This window comes from Aptenodytes patagonicus, chromosome 12, assembly GCF_965638725.1.
Source record: "Aptenodytes patagonicus chromosome 12, bAptPat1.pri.cur, whole genome shotgun sequence".
NCBI classification, from domain to species: Eukaryota; Metazoa; Chordata; class Aves; order Sphenisciformes; family Spheniscidae; genus Aptenodytes; species Aptenodytes patagonicus.
In genome coordinates this window covers 22,403,808-22,425,246 of record NC_134960.1, presented here as the reverse complement: position 1 = coordinate 22,425,246, position 21,439 = coordinate 22,403,808, and the positions used below count along the sequence as shown (strand labels likewise).

General features: G+C 54.4%; 1 pseudogene; it reads left to right on the top strand.

Annotated features, from left to right (window-relative positions):
* The first annotated feature begins 8,695 nt into the window (after positions 1–8,695).
* On the top strand, positions 8,696–12,013 carry LOC143166264 (protocadherin alpha-8 pseudogene; annotated as a pseudogene).
* The last annotated feature ends 9,426 nt before the right edge of the window (positions 12,014–21,439 follow it).

The window sequence follows — 21,439 nt, the reverse complement described above, 5'->3', positions numbered from 1 at the left end:
AGGGTCTGGAGTTGGAGGCCTTCCTGATTGTGAGATACTGTGTGGTACTGAAATGCCCACAGCGTCCTTTGAGGTTATGACTATCTGGCAGCAGAGAGAGTCCCTTGTGCTGGTGCCTGCCTGACGTAGGCAATGTGTTGGTGAGAGGGGCTGAGATGCAGACTGCTGAGTACTGTCTGGTGCAGCTTTTTGCTGCTGTTTTGGGAAAGGTGTTGTGGGAGGGAAGCTCTTCAACCCGGTGTCCTTGTGTAGTGGTGGTGATCTGTAGTAGCTTCCACAGCCGTTGATGTTGCCATGACGGTTCCTGCGTCCTCCTCAGGCAGGATTTTTAAGGGCATATGTTGAGGTGGGTATAAACTTTGTGCTCTTGACTTCTCCTCCTTGTGCACTTGCACAGTGGGCCGACAGTACAAATGCTGTGTCCCCTTGTCATGCTTTACTCCTGTGGTTACATGCAGGGACACGCCAAACCCTGCAGAGCAGCCCAACTCTCTTCTGCTATGGTAGAAATTTTCCCACGCAGTTGGTATCGCGAGTGTGCTTGCGCTTCAGCATTTGGTGTGGTTCTCTTGAAGAATAAAATCTGTGGGGAGTGGGATCCGAGCCGTCACAGCTCTAATCACAGAATCCTCAAGAACTGCAATGTGCAGCTCTGTGGTGTTTCCATCTGAGATTGCTGAACAGGCAAAAGCATTTCCGGGTGGAGTTCACACAGCTGGGAAGAGCCTGCCCGGTGCTGTGTGGCTTTGCAGCCTTCCATAAGTTCTTTATGCCGATCATGAGGGAAGGTGGGGATGTGCAAGGGTCTGGGTCACGCTCAGAGCTGGGTTTAGAGCTGGGCATGTCGTTGGGGTGGAGCAATGTCTGGGTATTGTGGCAGTGATCCTGTGAGTGGTACCGAGTAGGGCTTGAGCCTGTGTGACGGGGAGGGTGAGTTTGATCAGGGGATTGAAGGTCTTGCCTGCTGGAAATGGAGATGCTGGGTAGAACATGGTCTGTGTCGTTGGGGAAGGACTGGAGAATGTCTGCTTAGCTGTGGAGATGCCATTCCCCATGGCGCGGGATAGAGGATGCCAGTAGAAAAACTTGAGAAGAGCCCCGGCGCACAGGGCTGTTTGCCCGGGATCCTCTCAGGACCTCCACAAGTTCTGCACATCCTCGCGCCCTGTTGTTCTCCGTGGTATTACTGCTTGTGACGATAACTGCCATATGCACCTTTCATCACTTGTTTGTGACGTGGAATGTTGTTGGTCAAACAGAAGCTCTCTGAAATTTGGCTCATGCTGCCAGCCTTCTCTGAACCTTCCTTGGTCTTCTCTCTGCTCTTTGTCTTGCTAGGGAGGGGAAGGAGTGGTCTCCGTATTCAGGATGTTGGCAAACCTTGCGTTTCAAGACAATGGAATGGGATCCTTTGGTTTTCTTCCCTCCTCTCACCAAAACTGCCCTCCCTTCTGGTTTATTTTTCTCTCACATCGTCACTGTATTGGTCACAGTGGATGAGATGCAGACTGGAGAATTTTGGCAGCTGTCAGGTGGCCGACGTTTGTGTGATTTCCCATCAGCGTGGGGGATGGCTTTTCCGCTCTCCTGAGCTAAGTTTCACTTTGAGAGAATGTCCTTAGCTTTCAGGCCTCCCTTCTGCTTCCCCTGTGATAGAAGTGCCTAAGGGAGCACTGCGCACTGTCCAGCGTTTTCAAGGCTTTTGGAGAACGTGAGTCATTTGTTTCTGCCCAGCATCCCCAGAAATCTCTCATAACGTTAAGGGAAAATGTCCTTTAAATCCCATTGTCCTGTTTTGCAAATGTTTCTTTTCTGAAGAAGGAATCACTGGTGTTACAGGTAAGTCGCTCATACCTAAGGAAGATGTGTTTGAGAGACAGATGTACTGTTGTTCCTGTTCAGTGGTGGTATTTAGTAATGTTGGTTGGACGGAATGTTGCGTGGGCTGTAATGCCTGTAGGTTTGGAGCAGCAAAGCACCCCTGCCTGCTCTCGTTCCTTTCCTGCTGCTTCCAGGCACAGGGTGAGCAGGTGGCAGCAAGGCCAGAGGGAGGAGGGACCCCAGTGCATTTCTTTGAGTGGAAGTGTTGGGCATCAAGGAGATGTTCTCAGTGAAAATATCGTGCTGTTACCTTCGTGGCTTTTGTTTGGCTGTGTGATGGGTGGATCATGCTAACGAAGGAGAGGTATTCCATGCGGAGTAAATCCCTTGCGTAACAAGGTTCTTGGTGTGTTGTTCTGGCATTGCATGCCTGCCTGAAAGGGCAAGCAAGTGCTTGCCATTCAGCGTGCAGGTGAAAATGAGTCAGGAAAAATAGCTCTTCCTCAAGGATTATGAAGAGTGCTTGGGAGCTGTGGTTGCCCCCTGCTTTTCCAGCCTTCATGGAGGATTATAGAGCTCAACGATTGTGATGATGATACGGTTGAGTGTTTATGGGTAAGGATGAGGGGGAAGGCCAACGAGGCAGATATCCTGCTGGGAGTTTGTTATAGACCACCCAACCAGGATGAAGGGGCGGATGAAGCATTCTACAAGCGGCTGGCAGAAGTCTCTCAATCGCTAGCCCTTGTTCTCGTGGGGGACTTCAACTTCCCGGACGTCTGCTGGAAATACAACACGGCAGAGAGGAAGCAGTCTAGGAGGTTCCTGGAGTGTGTGGAAGACAACTTCCTGACACAGCTGGTAAGTGAGCCTACCAGGGGAGGTGCCTCGCTCGACCTGCTGTTTACAGAGAAGGACTGGTGGGAGATGTGGTGGTCGGAGGCCATCTTGGGCTTAGCGACCATGAAATGATAGAATTCTCGCTTCTTGGTGAAGTAAGGAGGGGGGGCAGCAAAACCGCAACCATGGACTTCCGGAGGGCGGACTTTGGCCTGTTCAGGACACTGGTTGAGAGAGTCCCTTGGGAGACGGTCCTGAAGGGCAAAGGGGTCCAGGAAGGCTGGACGATCTTCAAGAAGGAAGTCTTAAAGGCGCAGGAGCAGGCTGTCCCTGTACGCCGTAAGAAGAATGGGTGGGGAAGACGACCGGCCTGGCTGAACGGGGAGCTCTTGCTGGGACTCAGGAAAAAAAGGGGAGTTTACCACTTGTGGAAGAAGGGGCAGGCGACTCAAGAAGAGTACAGGGATCTCGTTAGGTCGTGCAGAGAAGAAATGAGAAAGGCAAAAGCCCAGCTAGAACGCAATCTGGCCGCTGTCATTAAAGACAACAAAAAAAGTTTTTACAAATATATTAATGACAAGAAGAGAGCCAAGGAGAATCTCCATCCCTTATTGGATGCGGGGGGGAACATTGTCACCGAGGATGAGGAAAAGGCTGAGGTACTCAATGCCTTCTTTGCCTCAGTCTTTAACAGTCAGACCAGTTATCCTCAGGGTACTCGGCCCCCTGAGCTGGAAGACAGGGACGGTGAGCAGGATGAACCCCCCATAATCCAAGAGGAAGCAGTCAATGACCTGCTACGCCACCTGGACGCTCACAAGTCTATGGGGCCGGATGGGATCCACCCGAGAGTGCTGAGGGAGCTGGCGGAGGTGCTCGCCAAGCCGCTCTCCATCATTTATCAGCAGTCCTGGTTAATGGGGGAGGTCCCGGATGACTGGAGGCTTGCCAATGTGACGCCCATCTACAAGAAGGGCTGGAAGGAGGATCCAGGGAACTATAGGCCTGTCAGCGTGACCTCGGTGCCAGGGAAGATTATGGAGCGGTTCATCTTGAGGGCGCTCACAAGGCATGAGCGGGACAACCAGGGGATCCGGCCTAGCCAGCATGGATTCATGAGAGGCAGGTCCTGCTTGACCAACCTGATCTCCTTCTATGACCAGGTGACCCGCCTAGTGGATGAGGGAAAGGCTGTGGATGTGGTCTACCTGGACTTCAGCAAGGCCTTTGACACCGTCTCCCACAGCATTCTCCTAGAGAAGCTGGCGGCTCACGGCTTAGACAGGTGTACTCTGCGCTGGGTCAAAAACTGGCTGGACGGCCAGGCCCAGAGAGTTGTGGTGAATGGAGTTCAATCCAGTGGGCGGCCGGTCACGAGCGGTGTTCCCCAGGGCTCAGTTTTGGGGCCGGTCTTGTTCAATATGTTTATCAGTGATCTGGATGAGGGGATCGAGTGCACCCTCAGTAGGTTTGCAGACGACACCAAGTTGGGCGGGAGCGTTGATCTGCTCGAGGGTAGGAAGGCTCTGCAGAGGGACCTGGACAGGCTGGATCGATGGGCCCAGACCAATTGTATGAGGTTCAACAAGGCCAAGTTCAACTAGAGGCTTGGGGAAGAGTGGCTAGAAAGCTGCCCGTCGGAAAAGGACCTGGGGGTGCTGGTTGACAGCTGGCTGAACATGAGCCGTCAGTGTGCCCAGGCGGCCAAGAAGGCCAATGGCATCCTGGCCTGTATCAGAAATAGTGTGGCCAGCAGGAGTAGGGAAGTGATCGTGCCTCTGTACTTGGCACTGGTGAGGCCGCACCTCGAATACTGTGTTCAGTTTTGGTCCCCTCACTACAAGAAAGACATTGAGGTGCTGGAGCGTGTCCAGAGAAGGGCAACGAGGCTGGTGAGGGGTCTGGAGAACATGTCTTATGAGGAGCGGCTGAGGGAACTGGGGTTGTTTAGCCTGGAGAAAAGGAGGCTGAGGGGAGACCTCATCGCGCTCTACAACTACCTGAAAGGAGGTTGTAGCGAGGTGGGTGTCGGTCTCTTCTCCCAAGTAACTAGCGATAGGACGAGAGGAAATGGCCTCAAGTTGTGCCAGGGGAGGTTTAGATTGGATGTGAGGAAAAAGTTCTTTACTGAAAGAGTGGTGAAACATTGTAACAGGCTGCCCAGGGAAGTGGTTGAGTCCCCATCCCTGGAGGTATTTAAAAGACGAGTAGATGAGGCACTTAGGGACATGGTTTAGTGGGTGGTGGTGTTGGGTCGATGGTTGGACTCGATGATCTGAGAGGTCTTTTCCAACCTTAATGACTCTATGATTCTATGATTCTATGATTGTCGTGCTGGGCTGTGATGGGTTTGAGTTCCTGAAGAAAAGACCCCCTGTGCATTGTTTGGACTCTTTGGAGCATGTTTGCACAGATGTCCAAGTACCTGGAGCTTGGGCTTGTGTTTCAGTTCAATCTGGCCATCACTGTGAAGGGCAACAGAAAGGGCTTTTTTAAGGATGTTAACAGCAAAAGGAGGGTCAGAGATAACATCGGTCCATTACTTGATGAGGTCGGCCACCTCACAAAGAGGGATGTAGACAAAGCAGAGATGTATAATGCCACGCTCTGCCTCTGTCTTTAACACCGATGATGGGCCCTGGGAGCCCTGGAGCCCTGTGTTGGAGGAGCGTGAGTGGGGGAACGCTAAACTCCCAGCCAAGTCTGAAGTTGTTTGAGAGTTGCTGCTCCAGCTGGAGGCACGTAGGTCTATGAAGCACAATGGGATTCACCCCAGGGTACTGAAAGAGCCAGTCGATGTTATCGCGGGATAACTGTGTGCAGTTTTGGGCGCCTCAGTATAAGAAGGACATCAAACTATTCGAGTGTGTCCAGAGTAGGGTGACCAAGATGGTGAAGGGTCTTGAGGGCAAGACTTATCGGGAGCGGCTGAGGTCACTTGGTTTGCTCAGCTTGGAGAAGAGAAGGCTGAGGGGTGCCCTCATCGCAGTCTGCAACTTCCTCGAGGGGGGCAGCGGAGGGGGAGGTGCTGATCTCCTCTCTCTGGTGACCAGCAATAGGACACGAGGAAATGGAATGAAGCTGCGTCAGGGGAAGTTCAGATTGGACGTTAGGAAAAGGTTCTTCACTGAGAGGGTGGTTGGTCACTGGAACGGGCTCCCCAGGGAAGAGGTCACGGCACCAAGACTGTCAGAGCTCAAGGAGCGCACTGTACAATGGTTTCAAAATTTTGGCAGAAAATGAGTGATTTTTTCTCTGTCCAGCAACCCCAGAAATCTCTCATAACCTTAAGGGAAAATGTCCTTTAAATCCCATTGTCCTGTTTTGCAAATGTTTCTTTTCTGAAGAAGCAACCAGTGATGCTACAGGTAAGTTGCTGATACGTAAAGAAGATGTGTTTGAGAGACAGATGTACTGTTGTTCCCGTTCAGTGGTGGTATTTAGTGATGTTGGATGGACGGAATGTTGCGTGGGCTGTAATGCCTGTAGGTTTGGAGCAGCAAAGCACCCCTGCCTGCTCTCGTTCCTTTCCTGCTGCTTCCAGGCACAGCGTGGTGTGAGTGGATGGAGGAGGGACCCCAATGCGTTTTGCAGAGTGGATGTGTTAGGATGTTCTCAGTGAAAATGCCGTAGTGTTACTCTCCTGGATTTTGTTTGGCTGTTTGACGGGTGGACCATGCTAATGCGGGAGAGGTATTCCATGGGGACTTATGCCCCTGTGTTGTTGTGGCTTCCCTGAAAGGGAAAGCCAGAGCTTGACATTCAGTGTGCAGGTGAAAATGAGGCCCGAAGAAGAGCTCTTCATCGAGATACAGGAGGAGTGCTTGGGAGCTGTGCTTGCCCCGTTCTTTTCCAGCCTTTGTGGAGGATTGTCGTGCTGGGCTGTGATGGGTTTGAGTTCCCGAATGAGAGACTTGCCTGGGTTGTTTGGACTCTTTGGAGCGTGTTTGCACAGCTGTCCAAGTACCTGGGGCTTGGGCTTGTGTTTCCGAGGGTGGAGGATTCTGTTGTGATGTAGCAGAGCTGTTCGTTGCCGTACGATTGCCTTGCTGTGTTATGTGCTGGGTCCTTGAGAGGACTGGAGGCTGAAGAGTGTGGTCTTCTTCCAGAAGGGAAGGGGAGGTGCAGGGGCAGGCATGTAGAGAATGTTTTGGTAAAGGGGGAAAAGAAGAGAAGAGAATAGACAAGGATGGAAGCAGAGAAGTAGGAGAGGGAAGGATAGGGCAGGGTGAGGCAAAGAAGAAAAAAGAAGAGGAGGAAAAGAAGGAGGAAAGAGAAAAAAGGAGAAAGGCAGAGATGAAGAAAGAAGAAGGAGGAGGAAAAGAATGAGAAAGGAAGGAGGAAATGAGAAGAAGAAGGAATGCAAGAGAAAGGAAGGTGGAAAGGAAGGACTCTATGCAAGGAAACAGCAAGCAAAGATGAAAGAAAGAAGGAAGAGGAGGGAAGGGAGGAAGGAAGAGACGATAGCCGAGATTACCAGGCTGCCCCGATGTTATCTCTACGTGCTGAATGGAGTTGAGGACGTCGGCATCATCGGTACTGAGAGACGCTGTGGAAGGCTTGATGAAAAGCGGTGAGGAAGAGGGAAGAGCTTTTGCCTGAGGGCCTGTCCGTGCTCCATGGCGAGAGTGATGTGGTCCTGCAGCAAACACGTTGGTAAAGGAGACGAGGAAGAGGCGAAGAGGGAAGAAGAAGAGAAGGGGAGGGAAGGACAGGGAAGAGAAGGAGAAAGAGGAGGGAGGGAAGGGAAGGGAAGGGAAGGGAAGGGAAGGGAAGGGAAGGGAAGGGAAGGGAAGGGAAGGGAAGGGAAGGGAAGGGAAGGGAAGGGAAGGGAAGGGAAGGGAAGGGAAGGGAAGGGAAGGGAAGGGAAGGGAAGGGAAAGGAAAGGGGAAGTAAGCAATGACTAGAGAGAATGAAGATAAAGGCAGAAAAGAGGAATGAGTTTACTAGCGTGCACGGATGCTGTCACTGTACAGACAAAGGTGGTGAGGGAGAGGAAGGAAGAAAGAAGGAAATAGAAAGAAAGAAGGAAAGAAGCAAAGAAGGAAAGAAGCAAGGAAGGAGTTAAGGAAGGAAGGAAGAAGACACAAAGGAAGAAACCGTAAATGAGATTACCAGGGTGCACCAACGTTATCTTGCAGAAAAATCGCAGAAGGAAAGGGAAAAGGCAAGACAGGGACCTGTGGAAGTAAAAAGCAAGGGAGGAAGGAAGAAAGAATAGAAGGGAAGGCAGGAAGTATGGAAGGCAGGAAGAAGCGATAGACAAGATGACCAGACCGCACCGGCATTACCTCTAGACGCTGAACGGAGGTGGTCCCTAACAGCCCCCCCGCTGGTTAGAGCACCGCGCTCCGGCGCTGATGCCCCGTAATTAGCGCTGATGCCCCGTAATTAGCGCTGATGGCTCCGTCTTGGATGGTCTCCGCCGCGGCGCCGGAGGCGACTGGGGAGGGGTTAAAGAAGAGAGAAGGGCGGAAAGAGAAGGGAAAGGGGAGTAAGGAATCGTGCACGGCAGGGCAAGAACGAAAAGAAGAAGGACGAGCAGAAAGCAGAAAGAGAAGGAGAAAAAGGAGGAAAATGAAAGGAAGAGAGAACCGAAGAAAGATAACGGAAGGAAGGAAGGAAGAAGGAGAAAGGAAGGAAGAGAAAGGAAGAAGGGAGGGAAGGAATCTGTGCAAGTAAAGAGCAAGTAGTCACGAAAAAAGGAATAAAGAGAGAAGGAAAGAGAGGAACAAAAGAAAGAAAGAAGAAAAGGGAAGAGGAGGACGGAAGGAAGAGAGGAGCGAGGGGATGACCGGCGCGGGGCCGGCGGCGCGGGCGACGGTGGGGAGCGTGTGAGGCGGCGGAGCAGCACACGGTGTCGCTGCAGGCTCAGAAACGGCGGCTCCGCGGCGAGGCGGCTCCGCCCCGGTGCGGCGGAGAGCCCGGCTGTGAGCGCGGGGGGGCGGCGCGGGGCGGGCAGGAGAGCCGGTGCGTCCGGGCGGCGGCGGGGAGCCGTGCGGGGCCCGGTCGGGTGCCGGCGGCGGCGGCGGCGATGGGCGTGTGCTGGGGTCCCGTGGTGCGGGTGCTGGTGCTGCAGGCGGCCTGGGCGCTGGGCGGCGGGCAGGTGCGCTACTCGGTGCCGGAGGAAGCCAAGGCCGGGACGGTGGTGGGCCGGCTGGCGCAGGACCTGGGCCTGGAGGCGGGCGAGCCGGAGGCGCGTCGGCTGCGGCTGGTGGCGCAGGGCCGGCGGGCGAGCGTGGAGGTGAGCGGGGCGAGCGGGGCGCTGGTGGTGAGCTCGCGGCTGGACCGGGAGGAGCTGTGCGGGAAGAGCGCGCCCTGCGCCCTGCGCCTGGAGGTGCTGGTGGAGCGGCCGCTGCGCGTCTTCCACGTGGAGCTGGAGGTCACCGACATCAACGACAACGCCCCGCTCTTCCCCGCCGCCCGGAGAAACCTCAGCATCGCGGAATTCACGTCGCTGCCGGGGTCTCGGTTCCCGCTGGAGGGCGCGTCGGACGCAGATGTGGGAGCCAACGCGCAGCTCTCCTATACGCTCAGCCCCAGCGAGCATTTTCGTCTGGATATACAGAAATCGAATGAGCGAAATATTGTTCCCGATCTTGTTTTAACGAAACCGCTGGACCGGGAGACGGTTCCCGTGCACCGGTTGTTGCTGACGGCGAGGGACGGGGGCCGTCCGTCGCTGACGGGCACGGTGGAGCTGGTGATCTCGGTGCTGGACGCCAACGACAACGCGCCGCAGTTCAACCAGTCGGTGTACAAAGTGCAGGTGCCGGAGAGCGCTGCGGAGGGGACGCTCGTGGCTCAAGTGAGCGCAACAGATCCCGACGATGGAATTAACAGTGAAGTGACCTACACGGCGACCAACTTCCTTCCCCTGAGTGGAAGGGATGTGATTACCGTCAACCCAAAGACGGGGGAGATCCGTCTCACGGGCACCCTGGACTTCGAAGACGTCAGTATATTCGATTTTCGTATTGAAGCGAGAGACAAAGGGACGCCCCCGCTGTCGGGCCACTGCAGCGTGGAGCTGGAGGTGGTGGACGTGAACGACAACGCGCCGGAGGTGTGGGTGACGTCGCTGTCGGTGCCGGTGCCGGAGGACGCGGCGGTGGGGACGGTGGTGGCGCTGCTGAGCGTGTCGGACCGGGACTCGGGGGCGAACGGGCGGGTGCGGTGCGCGGTGTGGCCGGCGGCGCCGTTCGGGCTGGTGGCGACGTTCGCGGGCTCGTACTCGCTGGTGCTGCGGGAGGCGCTGGACCGGGAGCGGGTGCCGGAGTACGAGGTGGAGGTGCGGGCGGAGGACGGCGGGGCGCCGCCGCTGCGCGCCAGCCGCGGGGTGCGGGTGCCGGTGTCGGACGTGAACGACAACGCGCCGGCGTTCGCGCAGGCCGTGTACACGGTGCTGGCGCGGGAGAACAACGCGGCGGGCGCGGAGCTGGCGCGGCTGTGGGCGCGGGACCCGGACGAGGCGGGCAACGGGCGCGTGAGCTACTCGGTGGCGGAGGGCGGCGGCGGGGGCGCGGCGGGGGCGGCGGGCGTGGGGTGGCGTGCGGCGTCGAGCTACGTGTCGGTGGACGCGGAGAGCGGGCGCCTGTGGGCGCTGCAGCCGTTGGACTACGAGGAGCTGCAGGTGCTGCAGTTCGAGGTGCGGGCGGTGGACGCGGGGGAGCCGCCGCTGTGCGGCAACGCCACGGTGCAGCTGTTCGTGGTGGACGAGAACGACAACGCGCCGGCGCTGCTGGCGCCTGCGGGCGGCGGGCCGGGGCCCGGGGCCGCGGGCTCGTCGGCGTCGGGGCCGGGCTCGTCGGGGGCGTTGTGGGCGTGGGCGGCGTGGGGGGCGCCGGCGGGGCAGGTGGTGGCGAAGATCCGCGCGGTGGACGCGGACTCGGGCTACAACGCGTGGCTGCGGTACGAGCTGTGGGAGCCGCGGGGGAAGGGCCCGTTCCGCGTGGGGCTGTACAGCGGCGAGGTGAGCACGGCGCGGGCGCTGGAGGAGGCGGACGGCCCGCGGCAGAGGCTGGTGATCGTGGTGCGGGACCACGGGGAGCCGGCGCGCTCGGCCACGGCCACGCTGAGCGTGTCGCTGGTGGAGGGCGGCGAGGCGGCGCTGGCGGCCGCGGGCTCGCCGTCGTCGTCGTCGTCGTCGGGGGCGGGGCTGCGTCCGGCGGCGGGCGCGGAGGGCGGCGCGGCGGCGGCGGCGGCAGCGGCGGCGGCGGCGACGAACGTGTGGCTGGTGGTGGCGATCTGCGCGGTGTCGAGCCTGTTCCTGCTGGCGGTGGTGCTGTACGGGGCGTCGCGGTGGGCGCCGCGGGCGGCCGTGCTGTCGGGGCGCGGGCCGGCGACGCTGGTGTGCGCCAGCGAGGTGGGGAGCTGGTCGTACTCGCAGCGCCAGAGCCGGAGCCTGTGCGTGGCGGACGGCGCGGGCAAGAGCGACCTGATGGTTTTCAGCCCCAACTTCCCGCTGCCGCCGCCGCCCGGCCCCGCGGCGAAGGAGACGCAGCCGGAGCCGCCCGCTCTCCTGGACACGGTCAGTGGCCCTCCCTTTCTCGCCCCTTCTCGCCCCTTCCCGCCCTTCCCTCCCGCCCCCTGGGCAGGCGGTGGTGGGAGCCGTGCTCGGGCGGCGGGGCCTGCGGGCGGTGGGTGCTTGGCGGGTGCTTAAGGGTGTTGATGGGACCCTTGCACCTGCCTTCGCGTCCTCGCCGGAGCCCCTCGGCTCTTGCTTCGGCGTGGGGAAGAGATGCAGGTATTGCCGCAGCCGGCAGCAGTTACCGTCCGCAGCGGAGGTTTGCTGCTCTGGGTGCGAGTTGTTCTCCCGCAGAAGAAAAGCACTGCCGATTGCGAGGAGAGGTGCCACGGCATGAGCTTTGCAGACGCTCTTGCTTGCTGGTGTGTGGCGTTTCCACCCGAGCTTGCTGGAGGAGTGCAAGAGACGCAGGCTGTGGTGGTGACAGTGCCCCCCCGGCCCTACTTCCTGCCTTGTTACCGTGGCTGAGTGCAGTCCGTGCTGGAATCAGCTGTGGTTTCTTGTCCAAAACGGTGTCCTCGTCCTCCCCTGTGATTCTCCTCTGGAAGAGAGGGGATGGAAGGTGACAACTGGGCCCTCAGGGTTCTCTCTCCCCGTGGTGTAATTCCTGCCTTTTGGTTCTCTCAACAGTGGCATTATGAAAGTAGGGAAAGCAATAGGGACTTTCCCTGTTGTTTTTTTTTCCTCTAAGTGTGCTGATACTGTAGTTCGTAGCATAAAGCGTTCAGGGAGAGGAGTGTCACCCAAGGCAGGTGTTAGAAAAGGGAATTTTCTTTTCCTGCTCCCCCTTTCCCCCAGGTTGTGGACTGCATTCCTCGCCCGTAAATTGTCATGACATATGCTGACCTGTTTTGATGTTCTTTTCAATATTTGTATCAACAGCCACACCCTTTCAAAAGCCCTCAAAATCTTCTTTTCTTTAAAGAAAAAACAAACAAACAAACAAACAAACAAACCCATAAACAAAGAACCAGCCCTCCCCAACAAAAGCCAAATCAAGTTCTCCTACACAGTTGCTATCACCTGTTACGGTGGTGTGCTCATCAACATTTTGGTTTTTCTCTCAGCGCATGAAATCACTGCCATCGCCATTAGGGCTGTCCTGACATCCCCTTTAGAAAGGGTATTGGTCCCAGGTCTGCCACGTTTCCCTCTGCGATAGCTGAAGCATTGCCAAACACGAAGGGTCAGCAGCAGAGAGTCTGCCGACACTGTGCCTATGATACCTGTGTGTGTTTTTTGTGGTGCTCTCCTTGATGGGAAGTGTCTGCACTGATTGGATTGAGGCCACTGAGTAGGGCCTGGCCATGTCCTGATGTGCAGGGTGACCCTGAGCAGTGGGAAGATTTGTCTGAGGGAAGTGGAACTCCTTGGCAAGACTGTGGGCCATGTCGTAAGAAGACAAGAATGGGATCTGATGTGCTTGTCTTGAGAACGCTTGTTGCAGAGTGGGGACTGGAGGATGCCTAGCGGAAAGCATGAGGCAGGATGGGCACGGAGTGTTCCTGCCCAGGATCATTTCCCAGGCTCCAAGGGTCTGGAGTTGGAGGCCTTCTGGATCTTGAGATACTGTGTGGTACTGAAATGCCCACAGTGTCCTTTGGGGTTATGACTATCTGGCAGCAGAGAGAGTCCCTTGTGCTGGTGCCTGCCTGACGTAGGCAATGTGTTGGTGAGAGGGGCTGAGATGCAGACTGCTGAGTACTGTCTGGTGCAGCTTTTTGCTGCTGTTTTGGGAAAGGTGTTGTGGGAGGGAAGCTCTTCAACCCAGTGTCCTTGTGTAGTGGTGGTCATCTGTAGTAGCTTCCACAGCCGTTGATGTTCCCATGACGGTTCCCGCGTCCTCCTCAGGCAGGATTTTAAAGGGCACGTGATGAGGTGGCTATAATCTTTGTGCTCTTGACTTCTCCTCCTTGTGCACTTGCACAGTCGGCCTACGGTACAAATGCTGTGTCCCCTTGTCATGCTTTACTCCTGTGGTTACATGCAGGGACACGCCAAACCCTGCAGAGCAGCCCAACTCTCTTCTGCTATGGTAGGAATTTTTGCACCCAGTTGGTATCGCGAGTGTGCTTGCGCTTCGGCGTTTGGTGTGGTTCTCTTGAAGAATAAAATCTGTGGGGAGTGGGATCCGAGCCGTCACAGCTCTAATCACAGAATCCTCAAGAACTGCAATGTGCAGCTCTGTGGTGTTTCCATCTGAGATTGCTGAACAGGCAAAAGCATTTCCGGGTGGAGTTCACACAGCTGGGAAGAGCCTGCCCGGTGCTGTGTGGCTTTGCAGCCTTCCATATGTTCTTTACGCCGATCATGAGGGAAGGTGGGGATGTGCAAGGGTCTGGGTCACGCTCAGAGCTGGGTTTAGAGCTGTGCATGTCGTTGGGGTGGAGCAATGTCTGGGTATTGTGGCAGTGATCCTGCAAGTCATACTGAGTAGGGCCTGGGCACGTGTCACAGGAAGGGTGACGTTCTTTTGATACTTGGATCAGTAGCATCAACATTACTAAAGTCCTACAAACCTCCTTTTCAACCAAAAAAACCCCTAACCAAAGAACCCCGAATTGTCCTACGCGTTAGGTATCATCCATTACAGTGCTGTGCTCGTCAGCATTTGGGTTGCTCTCTCACAGCATGAAATCGATGCACATTGCACTTAGAGCTGTCCCGACATTATGGGTTTATGAAAGGCAAGTCCTGCTTGACTAACGTGACCTCCTTGTATGACAAGGTGACCCGCTAAGTGGATGAGGGAAAGGCTGTGGATGTTGTTTACCTGGACATTATTAAAGCCTTTGACACCGTTTCTCACAGCATTCTCCTGGAGAAAGTGGCTGCTCGTGGCTTGGACGGGCGTAGTCTTCGCTGGGTAAAGCACTGGCTGGATGTCCGGGCCCAAAGAGTTGTGGTGAATGGGGTTCAATCCAGTTGGTGGCCAGTCACAAGTGGTGTTCCCCAGGGCTCAGTACTGGGGCCAGTTGTGTTTCATATCTTTATCATTGATCTGGACGAGGGGATCGAGTGCACCCTCGGTAAGTTTGGAGGCGACACCAAGTTGGGCGGGAGTGTTGATCTGCCTGAGGGCAGGAAGGCTCTGCAGAGGGACCTGGACAGGCTGGATCGATGGGCCGAGGCCAATTGTATGAGGCCTAAGATGGCCAAGTGCCGGGTCCTGCACTTGGGTCACAACAGCCCCATGCAACGCTAGAGGCTTGGGGAAGAGTGGCTGGAAAGCTGCCTGTCGGAAAAGGACCTGGGGGTGTTGGTTGAAAGCCAGCTGAACATGAGCCGTCAGCATGCCCAGGTGGCCAAGAAGGGCCAATAGCATCCTGGCCTGTATCAGAAATAGTGTGGCCAGCAGGAGTAGGGAAGTGATCATCCCCCTGTACTCGGCACTGGTGAGGCCGCACCTCGAATACTGTGTTCAGTTTTGGGCCCCTCACTACAAGAAAGACATTGAGGTGCTGGAGCGTGTGCAAAGAAGAGCAATGAAGCTGGTGAAGGGTCTAGAGCACAAGACTTCTGAGGAGCAGCTGAGGGAGCTGGGGTGGTTTGGTCTGGAGAAAAGGAGGCTCCGGGGAGACCTCCACACAACCACCTGAAAGGAGGTTTTAACGAGGTGGGTGTCGGTCTCTTTTCCCAAGTAACAAGTGATAGGACAAGAGGAAACGGCCTCAAGTAGTGCCAGGGGAGGTTTAGATTGGATATTAGGAAAAACTTCTTCACGGAAAGGGTTGTTGAGCACTGGAAGAGGCTGCCCAGGGAAGTGGTTGAGTCGCCATCCCTGGAGGTATTTAAAAGACACGTAGCCGTGGGGCTTAGGGACATGGCTTAGTGGTGGACTTGTCAGTGTTATGTTCACAGTTGGACTCGATGATGTTAAGGGTCTTTTCCAACTTAAATGGTTCCGTGATTCTGTGATCATCTTTGGAAATAGTATTGCTCCCAGGTGTGTAAGATTCCATGTGAGACTGCTGAAGCATAGCAAAACATGAAGGGGAAGCTGTGGAGAGTCTGTTGGACACCGTGTATGCGATACCATCTGCATGTTTTTGCATGGTGCTCTCATGGATGGAAGGGTCTGCAGAAGCTGGAGTGAAAGGAAAGTGTGGCATGTGGCAGAGGTGAATGTGGCAGTGGCACTGAGTAGGGCCTGGCCACGTCCTGATGTAAAGGGTGACCCTGAGCCGTGGGAAGACTTGTCTGAGGGAAGTGGAACTCCTTGGGAAGACCGTGGGCCATGTCAGACGAGAAGAATGGGAGATGATGTGCTTGCCTGGAGAAGACATGTCCTAGAGTGGGGACTGGAGGATGCCTAGCGGAAAGCATGAGGCAGGATGTGCACGTAGTGTTCTTTCCCAGGATCCTTTCCCAGGCTCCAAGGGTCTGGATTGGGAGGCCTTCTTGATCGTAAGATACTGTGTGGTACTGAAATGCCCACAGTGTGCTTTGGGGTTATGACTATCTGGCAGCAGAGAGAGTCCCTTGTGCTGGTGCCTGCCTGACGTAGGCAATGTGTTGGTGAGAGGGGCTGAGATGCAGACTGCTGAGTACTGTCTGGTGCAGCTTTTTGCTGCTGTTTTGGGAAAGGTGTTGTGGGAGGGTATTGCTTTAACCTGGTGTCCTTGTGTAGTGGTGGTCATCTGTAGTAGCTTCCACAGCCGTTGATGTTGCCATGATGGTTCCTTGCTCTTCGTCAGGTGGGATTTGTAAAGGGGTGTGATGCGGAGGTGGGTGTAATCTGTGTGTGCTTGACTTCCCCTACTTGTGCATTTGCACAGGTGGCCTCAGTAGAGATGGTGTGTCCCCTTGTCATGCTTAACTCAGATATGTGCACGTACACGCCAAATCCTTCAGAGCAGCCCAGCTCTGGTTTTCTGTGGTACAAGTATTCCCACCCAGTTGGTATCGCGAGTGTGCTTGCGCTTCGGCATTTGGTGTGGTTTATTCAAAGAAGAAAATCCGTGCGGACTGAGACCAGAGCTGTCAAGCTCTAATCACAGAATCCTTAAGAACTCCAATGTGCAGCTCTGTGGTGTTTCTTTTTGAGATTGCTGAACAGGCAAAAGGATTGATGCTGAAGTTCACACAGCTGGGAAGAGCCTGCCCGGTGCTGTGTGGCTTTGCAGCCTTCCATATGTTCTTTACGCCGATCATGAGGGAAGGTGGGGATGTGCAAGGGTCTGGGTCACGCTCAGAGCTGGGTTTAGAGCTGTGCATGTCGTTGGGGTGGAGCAATGTCTGGGTATTGTGGCAGTGATCCTGCGAGTGGTACTGAGTAAGGCTTGGGCCTGTGTGACGGGGAGGGTGAGTTTGGTCAGGGGATTGAAGGTCTTGCCTGCTGGAAATGGAGATGCTGGGTAGAACATGGTCTGTGTCGTTGGGGAAGGACTGGAGAATGTCTGCTTAGCTGTGGAGATGCCATTCCCCATGGCGCGGGATAGAGGATGCCAGTAGAAAACCTTGAGAAGAGCCCCGGCGCACAGGGCTGTTTGCCCGGGATCCTCTCAGGACCTCCACAAGTTCTGCACATCCTCACACCCTTTTGTCCTCTGTGATATTCCTGCGTGATGTGAAGACATCTGCCATAGGCTGCTTGAATAGTTTGCTCTTGAATGTGGTATGCTTTTGGTCCAACAGAAGGGTTTTGAAATTTGGATCATTTTGGGTGCCTTCTCTGAAGCTCTCCTCGGTCATCGCTCTGCCCACCTCTCTTGTTTGGGAGGGGAAGCAGTGCTGTCCGTATTCAGGATGTTGGCAAACCTTGCATTTCAGTAAAGTGGAATGGCTTCCTTTAGTTTTCTTCTCCCAGCAAAAATTCTCACCCTTTTCTTTTTCTTCTCTCACATTGGCAATGTGTTGGTCACAGCGGATGAGATGCAGACTGGAGAATTTTGGCAGCTGTCTGGTTGCAGAGCGTTGGGCCGTTTGCCGTCAGTGTGGGGGATGGCTTTTCCACTCTCCTGAGGTGAGGTGGACGTTGAGAGAATGTCCTTAGCTTTCAGGCCTCCCTTCTGCTTCCCCTGTGATAGAAGTGCCTAAGGGAGCACGGTGCACTGTCCAGGGATGTTGAGGCTTTTGGAGAACGTGAGTAATTTTTTCTGCCCAGCATCCCCAGAAATCTTTCATAGCGTTAAGGGAAAATGTCCTTTAAAACCACGTCTGCTTCCTGAAAATATTTATTTTCTGAAGAAGCAACCAGTGATGCTACAGGTAAGTCGCTGATACGTAAAGAAGATGTGTTTGAGAGACAGATGTATTTTTGTTCCTGTTCAGTGGTGGTATCTTGATGTTGGATGGACCCAGTGATGCCTGGATTGTAATGCCTGTAGGCTGGACCAGTAAGGCACCCCTGCCTGCTCTCGTTCTGTTCCTGCTGCTTCCAGGCACAGCGTGGTCGGGTGGCAGCAAGAATGGATGGAGGAGGGACCCCAATGCGTTTTGCGGAGTGGATGTGTTGGGAGTCAAGGGGATGTTCTCAGTGAAAATGCCGTGGTGTTACCTTCGTGGCTTTTATTTGGCTGTGTGGCAGGTGGCTCATGCCGATGAAGAAGAGGTATTGCGTGGGGACTCATGCCCCTGCATACCGAGGTTCTTGCTGTGTCATTCTGGCAGTGCCTGCCTGCCTGAAAGGGAAAGCAAGAGCTTGACATTCAGTGTGCAGGTGGAAATGAGGCCGGAAGAAGAGCTCTTCATCGAGGTGCATGAAGAGTGCTTGGGAGCTGTGCTTGCCCCGTGCTTTTCCAACCTTCGTGAAGGATTGTCGTGCTGGGCTGTGATGGGTTTGAGTTCCCGAATGAGAGACTCGCCTGGGTTGTTTGTACTCTTTGGAGCGTGTTTGCACAGCTGTCCAAGTACCTGGGGCTTGGGCTTGTGTTTCCGAGGGTGGAGGATTCTGTTGTGATGTAGCAGAGCTGTTCGTTGCCATACGATTCCCTTGCTGTGTTATGTGCTGGGTCCTTGAGAGGACTGGAGGCCGAAGAGTGTGGTCTTCTTCCAGAAGGGAAGGGGAGGTGCAGGGGCAGCCTGTCTGTCTTGCATGGACAGGAGGAAAGCAGGAATGTTGTTCCCCATCCGGAGGCATGGAAGGCGGAAGGGAAGGGGAATGATGGCTCTTGCCAAAGGGCATTTCCCTTTGTATCACATGGGAAATATTTTGGTAAAGGGGAAAAAGGAAGGAAGAGGCAAGGATGGAAGCAGAAGAAAATCGGGAGGCAAGGGTAGGGCAGGACAGAGCAGGAAAGAAAAAGGAAGAGAAAGAAAAGAAGGACGAAAGAGAAAAGGAAGAGGAAGGAAGAGAGGACGGAAGAAAAGGAAGATCGGACCAAAGGGAAAGGAAGAAGGAAAGAACGAGAAAGGAAGATGGAAAGGAAGGAATCTCTGCAAGGAAAAAGGAAGCAAGGGAGAAAGGAAGGGGAAGGGAGGAAGAGGAAGGGAGGGAGGGAGGGAGGGAGGGAGGGAGAATTTACCGGTGGTGAAGAAGAGGAAAGAGCTCTTGGCAAAGGGCATGTCCGTGCTCCGCTTTGAGAGTGATGTCGTGATATAGAAAGCACACTGGTAAAGGGAAGAAGAAGAGAGTAAGGGGAGAGCGGGACAGGGATAAGAAGAGAAGGAGTAAGGGGATACAGAAGAGAAGGAAGGAGGGAACAGCAGAGAGAAAGGAAAGCAAACAAGTACGAAGCAAGCAGCAGAGAGAAAGAAGATAAAGAAAGGAAGAACCGATAAACGAGTTCACTAGCATGCACCGACGTCATCACTGTACAGAGGAAGGAGGGTAGGGAGAGAAAGAAAGAAGGAAAGAAAGGAAGAAGGAGGAAGAAGAAAGAAAGAAAGAAGCAAGGAAGGACGAAATGTAGCAAGGAAGAAATAAAGGAAGGAAGATGACAAAGAAGACAAAGAAAGGAAGAAATCATAAAGGACGTTACCAGGGTGCAGCGACGTTCTCTCTAGACGCTGAACGGAGGTGGTCCCTAACAGCCCCCCCGTTGGTTAGAGCACAAAGAGGGATGTAGACAAAGCAGAGATGTTTAATGCCGCCTCTGCTTCTGTCTTTAACACCGATGATGGGCCCTGGGAGCCCCGGAGCCCTGTGTTGGAGGAGCGTGAGTGGGGGAACGCTAAACTCCCAGCCAAGTCTGAAGTTGTTTGAGAGTTGCTGCTCCAGCTGGAGGCACGTAGGTCTATGAAGCACAATGGGATTCACCCCAGGGTACTGAAAGAGCCAGTCGATGTTATCGCGGGACCTCTCTCCATTATCTTTCAATGGTCTTGGGAGTCTGGAGAGGTCCCCGTTGACTGGAAGTTGGCAAACGTTGTCCCAATTTTCAAGAAGGGTAAGAAGGAAGACCCTGGTAATTACAGGCCTGTCAGTGTCGCTTCAGTGCCTGGTAAAGTGATGGGGAAGGATATTGTGGGAGTTACTGATAAACACTTGAGAGACACTGCAGCCATTGGTCGTAGCCAGCAGGGGTTCACGAGGGGAAGGTCCTGTTTAACTAACTTAATTTCTTTTTATGACAAGGTCACCCATCTAGATGAGCAAGGGAAGCCAGTAGATGTGGTGTGTTTTGGGTTTTAGCAAAGCTTTTGATACTGTCTGTCCTGGTTTTGGCTGGGCTAGAGTTAATTTTCTTCCTAGTAGCTGGCATAGTGCTGTGTTTTGGATTTAGCATGAGAATAATGTGATAACAGACCGATGTTTTAGTTGTGGCTAAGCAGTGATAATACTAAGTCAAGGTCTTTTCAGCTTCTCTTGCTCTGCCAGCGAGGAGGTGCACAGGAAGCCAGGAGGGGGCGCAGCCAGGACAGCTGACCCAAACTGGCCAAAGGGACATTCCATACCATGTGACATCATGCTCAGTATATAAGCTGGGGGGAGGTAGCTGGGCATCAGCGACTGCTGCTCAGGGCCTAGCTGGGCATCGGTCGGCGGGTGGTGAGCGGTTGCATTGATTTTTTTTGGTTTTGTTTTTCTCTCTCTTGTTGTTTCACTTTCCATTACTATTACTATTACTATTACTATTATTATTATTGTAATATTTCAAGTGTTAAACTGTTCTTATCTCAACCCACGAGTTTTCTTACTTTTGCTCTTCCGATTCTCTCCCCCATCCCACCGGGGGGGGGGGGGCGGGGTGAGGGTGAGCGAGCGACTGTGTGGTGCTTAGTTGTCAACTGGGGTTAAACCACAACATGTCTCTCACAGTATCCTTCTGGATAAACTGTCCAGCACACAGCTGTCATAATACTTGTTGTTAAGACAGGTCCATCGTACGTTGGGTGAGCAATTGGCTGACGGGTTGGGGTCAGAGAGTTATAGTAAAAGGGATGACATCAGGCTGGTGGCCAGTCACCAGTGGGGTTCCGCAGGGCTCAGTTTTTGGGCCAGTGCTCTTTAATATGTTTCTAAATGATCTGGATGCAGGAGTCGAATGTACGTTAAGTAAGTTTGCTGATGATACTAAATGAGGAGGAGCAGCGGACTCCCTCGAGGGTAGAGAGGCCTTAGAGTGAGATCTGAATAGACTAGAAAGCTGGGCAATCACCAACAATATGAAATTTATCGAGAACAAATACTGGATTCTGCACCTGAGACGGGGTCATCCTGGTTATACGCACAAAGTGGAGGACGAGAGGCTGGAGAGCAGCCCCTCGGAAAGAGATCTGGGGGTTTGGGTGGATGGCAAGCTAAATATGAGTCAACAGCGTGTCCTGGCAGCCAAAAGGGCCAACCGTGTCCTTGGGTGCATCGAGCACAGCATAGGTAGGTGGTTGAGGGAGGTGATTGTCCCCCTCTACACTGCAGTGGTGTGGCCGCACCTCAAGTACTGTGTGCAGTTTTGGACGCCTCAGTATAAGAAGGACATCAAACTATTCGAGTGTGTCCAGAGTAGGGTGACCAAGATGGTGAAGGGTCTTGAGGGCAAGACTTTTCGGGAGCGGCTGAGGTCACTTGGTTTGCTCAGCTTGGAGAAGAGAAGGCTGAGGGGTGCCCTCATCACAGTCTACAACTTCCTCGAGGGGGGCAGCAGAGGGGGAGGTGCTGATCTCCTCTCTCTGGTGACCAGCAATAGGACACGAGGAAATGGAATGAAGTTGCGTCAGGGGAAGTTCAGATTGGACGTTAGGAAAAGGTTCTTCACTGAGAGGGTGGTTGGTCACTGGAACGGGCTCCCCAGGGAAGAGGTCACGGCACCAAGACTGTCAGAGCTCAAGGAGCGCACTGTACAGTGGTTTCAAAATTTTGGCAGAAAA